Raw genomic sequence first — 6,481 nt, 5'->3', positions numbered from 1 at the left:
CCTCATCCTGGGAAAATCACCACCTTGCTAGGGCTGTTTCCCTTCGTATTTGAGTAAATTGGCACAAAACTTCCTCACGGCCCTTGGGCGATGTCTGAAACGTTTTGAGACCCACGCTGTGGGGGCCGCGGCACGGCAGCCTCACCTCAGACGTTCATTTTCCCTTTCTCATACCTGGCACCCCTGCCCTTTACGATGCTGCCCTGCGAGGAGGAACTGTGATATTTAAACAAACCCTGTGGTCATTTTCCAGCGCTTGCGGTGCCTCACAGAACGCTGCCGCCTTCCCCTCAGCGTCCCGCAGCGCCGCGGCCCGCCGGGGGGCACGACACCGCGCAAGGCAAGAGCATGGGGAGATTTTTCACGCCGCTTCCCCGCCCAGAACACCTGGGGGACGTTTCTGGCGCTCGCGACTTCCCCCGGCGGTCCCCGAAACTGAGGCGCGACCAATCGATCCGTCGGGCGCGGAGCGAGGCTGGCGGGACGGGGCGGGGCGGCTCTGGCCGGGCTGGGCCGAGCGGGCCGCCCGCCCTTCTGCCGGCCCCGGCGCGGCCTGAGGGGAAGGGACCTCGGCCTCACCCTGCGCGGAGCCGCCCCGCGAGGGGGCAGGGCCGGGGGAGAATCTTGACCCGAACTCCCCCCCCGCCCCCAGTTTTGGGGCGGTTTCCGTGTGTTTCTCGTTAATTCGCTGATCGTTTGAAGAGGCGGCGCGGCGCGTTGCCGCTTCCTGCGGGCCATGAGAGGCCTGGTCAGCGCCCTTGGCCCAGCCGCATCAGTGTTCCCGGAACACGAGGGGCTGTTTGGAGCAAAACGATGGTGAAGTAGTCTGTAAAAGGAGAAAAGACCCAATAAATTAATATATTTTTAATAGGAGGGATGGTTAGTTGGGCCTGTTTGGGCTGTGAGGAGGCCGACGCCATGGCAGGGTGTGTGCCGTGGTGCTCCCCGGGGACACCGCCGGTCGCTGTGGCCGTGGGGACACACCACAGCCCCCAACACCGCCCCAGGCTGGCCTCACCCCACACCTCCAGAGGCTGGGAGTTAATTGGGGCTTAGGCGGCAGTTCAGAGAGCAAACCTCGGGCCAGGGTGCAATACTGAGGGCCAGGGCTCTAGCCGAACCTGCCACAGCCCAGGCCCCCTTCCCCTGCAGGGAGCGGGAAGGTGCAGAGGGGGAGCCCAGTGAGTGCAGGGGAGGTACAGGTGAAAGGGAGGCAGGTACAGGCACTGAGAAAGTCACATTTAGGAAAGCTGGCAGTGGCATGGGCTTCTGTCTTCCATAAGACCTTCAGCAGGCTGTCCTGCTCAGCCTGCGCTGTCCTTGCATTATCTGAGTAGGTGCATGGAGGCTGATGGGGTTGCATATTGTAGATTAAACTGCAAATGCTAGATTTATGTTCAGCTATTGCTTGATACTGAAATAGTTTTGTGGCCTGTCCTGCATCTGCAAGGAGAAACAACCAAGCACTGCAGGACAAAAGCCTTTGCATTGAGTGAAGTAAGCAGTACAAAAGCAACAGAATGCATTGAAATCCAACGGTACGTGTTCTTTTGCAGCAACCAAAACATCTCCATAACAAAATTAAACCCGACTGAAGCATGCTGTTCCCACTACCAGGTGCACGGTGCCTCTGAGCCAGAGGAGCACAAGCAGCTCGAGCAGCAAGGCGTGCAGGGGGCAGCTCTATTGTTCCTGCACATAGATGTCACTGGGACTAATGTGGTGATTCCTTGACAAATTTTTGCAGGTAAGAAGCACCATGTGCTCACAATAAAACAACCCACACAGACACAAACAGTGCTTCAGGAAGGCAGGTTCTCTGCACTCGTGTGTTTCCTGTGCTGGCTGCAGCATGAAGGCTGTTGGAGAATGCGAGATGGTTTCTCTTGACAGACTTTGGAGAAGTAACAAATAATTATGGATAAGTAATTAAAAAAAAAAAAAAAAAGAAAGCCAAGCACCCCTTGCCTCCTCTCTGGTGAGATCTGACTGGCAAAGGTGATGAGAAGTTTAGATGCAGCAGAGCTTTACATTCCAGTTTGTTTTAGGTTTTGCTTCTAGGGTAAAAAAAATAGTGTAAAAAACCACAACAAACCCCCAACTTACAGACGGTTATACAGTCATCCTAAGTGGTCATGAAATGTTTGCACTAGTGGAGTGGAGTTGCCAGGAGGGAAGAGAGTGCCTAAAATTCTGACTATTCTTTTCCAGTTTGTTTACCACAAGCAGATTGCTCTGCTATTGCCTTAAGCAAAAATGGCAAAAGGAACAACTGCCCACCGATACAAGAAAAAACAACAAAAAAAAAGAGAGTAAAAGCTGTGCAAAGGTGCCTCATTTCAACTCCAGCAATGGGTTGAAGTTGCAACGCGTTAACCTAAAATACTGCAACATTGCGTGTGTGCTCCCAACTCCAGACCTCGGGATGTTTGAGCTCATAGTTTGAGCTTGGCTGCTTGCTGGTGTTGAACTGTGTGCAGCTCTGGAAGGATCTGTGCTAGTTCTAAAGGGCAAGTTGTCATTACACAAGTTTTGCAGTGCTTTTCTGGATGCCAGACAAATGGCTGTCCTCCAGATGTGTCCGGCGCTGTTTTGCCTGGGGTTGTCTTACAGCGTGATCCCAGTTCATCACCGCAGCAAGCACGCAGCCATTTCTGCCCTTATTTGCACTGTCCCTTCCCGCTCCATGAACTACGAAGCATCACTAGCTCTTGCAAAGCCATGTCCAGGGCTGTCCTAAGGTGGACATCAGAGTGGACAGGTACTATTGCTGCTGTCCAGAGATAAAGAAACTGCTTCTGGCAGGTGTGGTTTGTTATCTAGCAGCCTTGTTCCTCTTACGGAACCTGCCTCTCCTCTGTCCATCACTCGTAGGAACTTCCTGAGACTCCTGTGCAACTCAGCCTTCGGATGTTTCAGCGGGAGCATTGCTGTGCCACTGAACGGAGCCACAGCACTCACCCCTTCTGTCTAGGCAGCCCACTTCCCTAAGGGTAGAGTCTGATCCAGCACTTTCCAAATTAGGGGCAGGGGGTTCAGAACATTCCCTGAACATCTCAAAGAATCTCACAAGATCAAAGGCTTCTCTAAGACGGAAACAGGTAGTTCAGTGTGTTACAGCCTACCTCTGTTAAACAATTTTAAGCTATAGGGGGAGAGTAGGGGGGAAGCAAACCCAAAAAAATCCAAAACAAAACACCAAAACCAAACAGGCTTGATTAAGGAAATATTTACAAGAAATTTATGAGCAAGGAAGACAGCTTGTTTATTTCAACAAGCTGCCTGACCAGCTCTGCTATCCTCCCAAGGCTGCTGGAGTTGGTGGTGTTGCATGATGCGTAACAGTGTGAACAGAAGCATCGCTACTGGGTGCGGGGAAGAAGTGATAGCAAAGAAGTAGAAGTGGACACCATCACAGTCCTATTCCCTGACACTCAGAGCTCCTGCACCACCTCCCATCCCATCCTTCAGAGCAGGGGCAGTGATACTGGTACACCCCCTCCATTCAATGCTGGGGCAAAGCGCTTCAGACAGAGTTTCTTCCTCCTGTTCTCAGGCAGTGTTGGAGGAGCACTGTCCATCTGCTAGATTATATCCTCCTACAGCACCAAACACCATCGTGTCGTGTTCTTGGCTGATCCTCTGGCTCTATATGCTAAAATACCTTTGCTATCAAGCTTGTCATAAACAGAAGATCACAACTTCATTGAAGATCACAAACTTATGCAAGGGCAATTTTATCCTAAAAGGAACTGCAATGAATTAGACTAGGTAGGAAAGCAGGTCTACCAATAAAGCAAGCATGGCTACCAATAAAGCAAGCATGGCTCTGAAATTGACTAACCCTCAGCTTAATGCAGGTGAGCCCTTCTCCTATTTGAAAAGAGGATGCATATTTTAGTTACAGAGTAACACCTATGATATCAAGTTATAGAAATAGTTTCCACAGCTACCTTGTTCAAGAATTTCACAATCCTGAGAGAACATTTCTGCAGGATGCCAGAGATGGTGGATAATGCCTTGTTTTAAATTGGTCACTTAGACAGAATGCACCACCTTCTCTGTGTAAGCGGTGCTCAGTGCTGCTGTATGGCAGTGTCCTGGAAACAGAAAGCAAAATGCATGCTTAAAATTGCTAAAAAAGACTACCAGTCCAGGGACAAATTTTACCCGTATTTTCTACTTGAGATGCACTGAGTATGGTGAGCATTGTTGAGTTATTTCAGTCAGTTTGGGCTCCTATCCAGTACTTAAAAAAAATAAAGCGCATAACTAACATGCAGCGTGATGGGATAGTCTTTGGCGAGGAACATCCAGGCAGTTAATTTAACTGTCACATTGGTGTCTTGTAATGGTACGGTTTTAGAGCCTGGCTCACCACGAGCAACTAGACACCGCTCCGAAGGAAGGCCATTTCAGGACTTTGTTGAAGAACATACTGAGCCTGGAGGACTCACAAACACTTGCACAGTGGAAACGAGGTCAGCAAAATGGCCTGAAGTCCTTTTCATTTTTCTTGGCGAACCCAAAGGATCTGCTAATGGAAATATCATTTCTGTAAAATGTTTTTAGACTTAAGACGCTTGTAAGAGACAGCTTTTTCACAAAGGAACTAGAATGGGGAGGAATAGGATGAACCTCACCATTTGGGAAGTTAAGATGTTTAGACTGAACAGCATGGCTGCTGTGGAGTTGCCAGCATTACAAGTGGGAAGGGCACCTTTAGCATAGACCCATGAATGGGTGTAACAGTTTGTTTATTAGAGCAAATACCCTTTCCTTTCATCAGTATTCAGTGACTAAGCATGGACTTGTACCTCAGCTTTGTCTATATTTACTGTGGCCTGGACTACGTGGCACCTTTTGAAAGAGTGTTTTGTTGTTCATTGCCTATATCAATTCAAGAGGTTAGGGAACAGAACAAAATTGTCAGATAATTGGTGTCAAGGGAATACTTTTCCTGCTCATAAAATCAAAGTGTAGAACTTCTTGCTGCAGCAAACTGTGGAAGCTACAAGTATATAGCTGATTAATAAAAGGGATGAGACAAAATTAATGAAAACTAAATTCATCAGTAGCTATTGCAGATCCAAAGCCCACAACTCTGGATGAAATATCCAAAACCAACAAACAGTAACTGGAAGAAGATATGAGAGCGTGGACTATGGAAGGATTGCTGTCTATACACCCGCCTTCTCTGAGCATCTCCCGCCAGGCACTGCCAGATACCCTGCAGCACCCGGGAGGTGCGTGAAGCGAGCAGAGATTTGCAGGGGAAGGAGCACCTGGCTGCATGACTGAGAACTGTATTATGCCCGGGCTCGCAAGTCCCTGCTATGACACTTGTTAATATTTGTGTGCTTAACTATGTCAACTTAAATGCTTTTGTGTTCTTGATATATACTTAAAATAGAAAAGGGAAGGGGTCTGTGCGAATGCAGACTTATTTCTGAAATACACAGTAAATGGAGATTATGGTCCAAATTTAGCTAGACTTAATGGTATTCTTTCCTCCCACTCATACTTTCCTGCCAGTTCTGCCTTGAAATTCAGCCTGTCAATCAATTGTAGACATTTCTTATAGACTAGGTTATTTCCTTGCTTCCTGTCTGCAAACATTTACATTCCATGAACAATAAAAACTGTCCACACAATACATAAGTTTATAGGTTTGAAGCATATAATCCGTGTTTTTCCAACACCTCAGAAATCTGTCTTTTGGCCTGTGTACATACAATATGATTTGCTTCCTATGTCTCTTTATTCATCACTTTTCTATGCAAAATAATTCAGCAGAACTAAGATGTGAAAGGGAAACTTTGTTCTCTGCCCACCTTACCTTTATTTCCACCCTCCCACCCCCTTTTGGTTGCTGTTTGTTCTACTCAGGACCAGAAGTCCAGCTGCTCTAAATCTAAATGCTGCTCAGGACATATGGCAAACACACACCAAAATTAGTTCTAGCAAACACTATGAGCCATATCCTTCCCTGGTATTCACAGAGGCTGTCAGCCAAGCACTTCTATACTATGCTACAATACAAGAGCCATCATTTCACAAGGAAATCTCTGGGCTAGAATCTACAGAATCAAACAAAACCACTCAAAACAACCAAAGAGCTTACTGCAGGTTGAAGAATACAATGCGCTTAGTCTGGTGAGCAGTATCAGCTCTACAGATCTGAAGGAAAAGCTCTCCCTAGAGACCTGCAGAGCACAAAGCATGAGTGATACAACTATCTCGCATACTGGTTTTTTTTCCAAAATGCCTGACCCTGGTCTGAGATTGTTGAGCTGCTTCACACTTTTGATACCCAGCCGTCAGATTAGCAGTGCCATTCAACTCCAAGCATACAGAGGGTTTCTGGTACTCACAGAGCTGAGCTGCAGCACACGCTGTTACAAATCTCAGAAAGGTCAAACACTTTTCTGGTAAAAGGTTTTGGTAATTTATCAACCTAAGGAGACAATAAAAACCAGCA

At 47.7% G+C, this 6,481-nt stretch overlaps 1 long non-coding RNA gene across 1 annotated transcript; it reads left to right on the top strand.

The window, feature by feature from the left end:
- The first annotated feature begins 497 nt into the window (after window positions 1-497).
- On the top strand, window positions 498-5,476 carry LOC308038431. Its single transcript, XR_013921922.1, has 3 exons — window positions 498-816; window positions 1,557-1,747; window positions 5,079-5,476. It is a non-coding gene; the product is annotated as an uncharacterized lncRNA (long non-coding RNA).
- Window positions 5,477-6,481: the final 1,005 nt, after the last annotated feature.

Source organism: Nesoenas mayeri (genome assembly GCF_963082525.1).
Source record: "Nesoenas mayeri genome assembly, chromosome: 3".
Taxonomy (NCBI): domain Eukaryota; kingdom Metazoa; phylum Chordata; class Aves; order Columbiformes; family Columbidae; genus Nesoenas; species Nesoenas mayeri.
The sequence above is the reverse complement of the archived record's forward strand: the minus strand, read 5'-3'. Positions and strand labels throughout refer to the sequence as shown.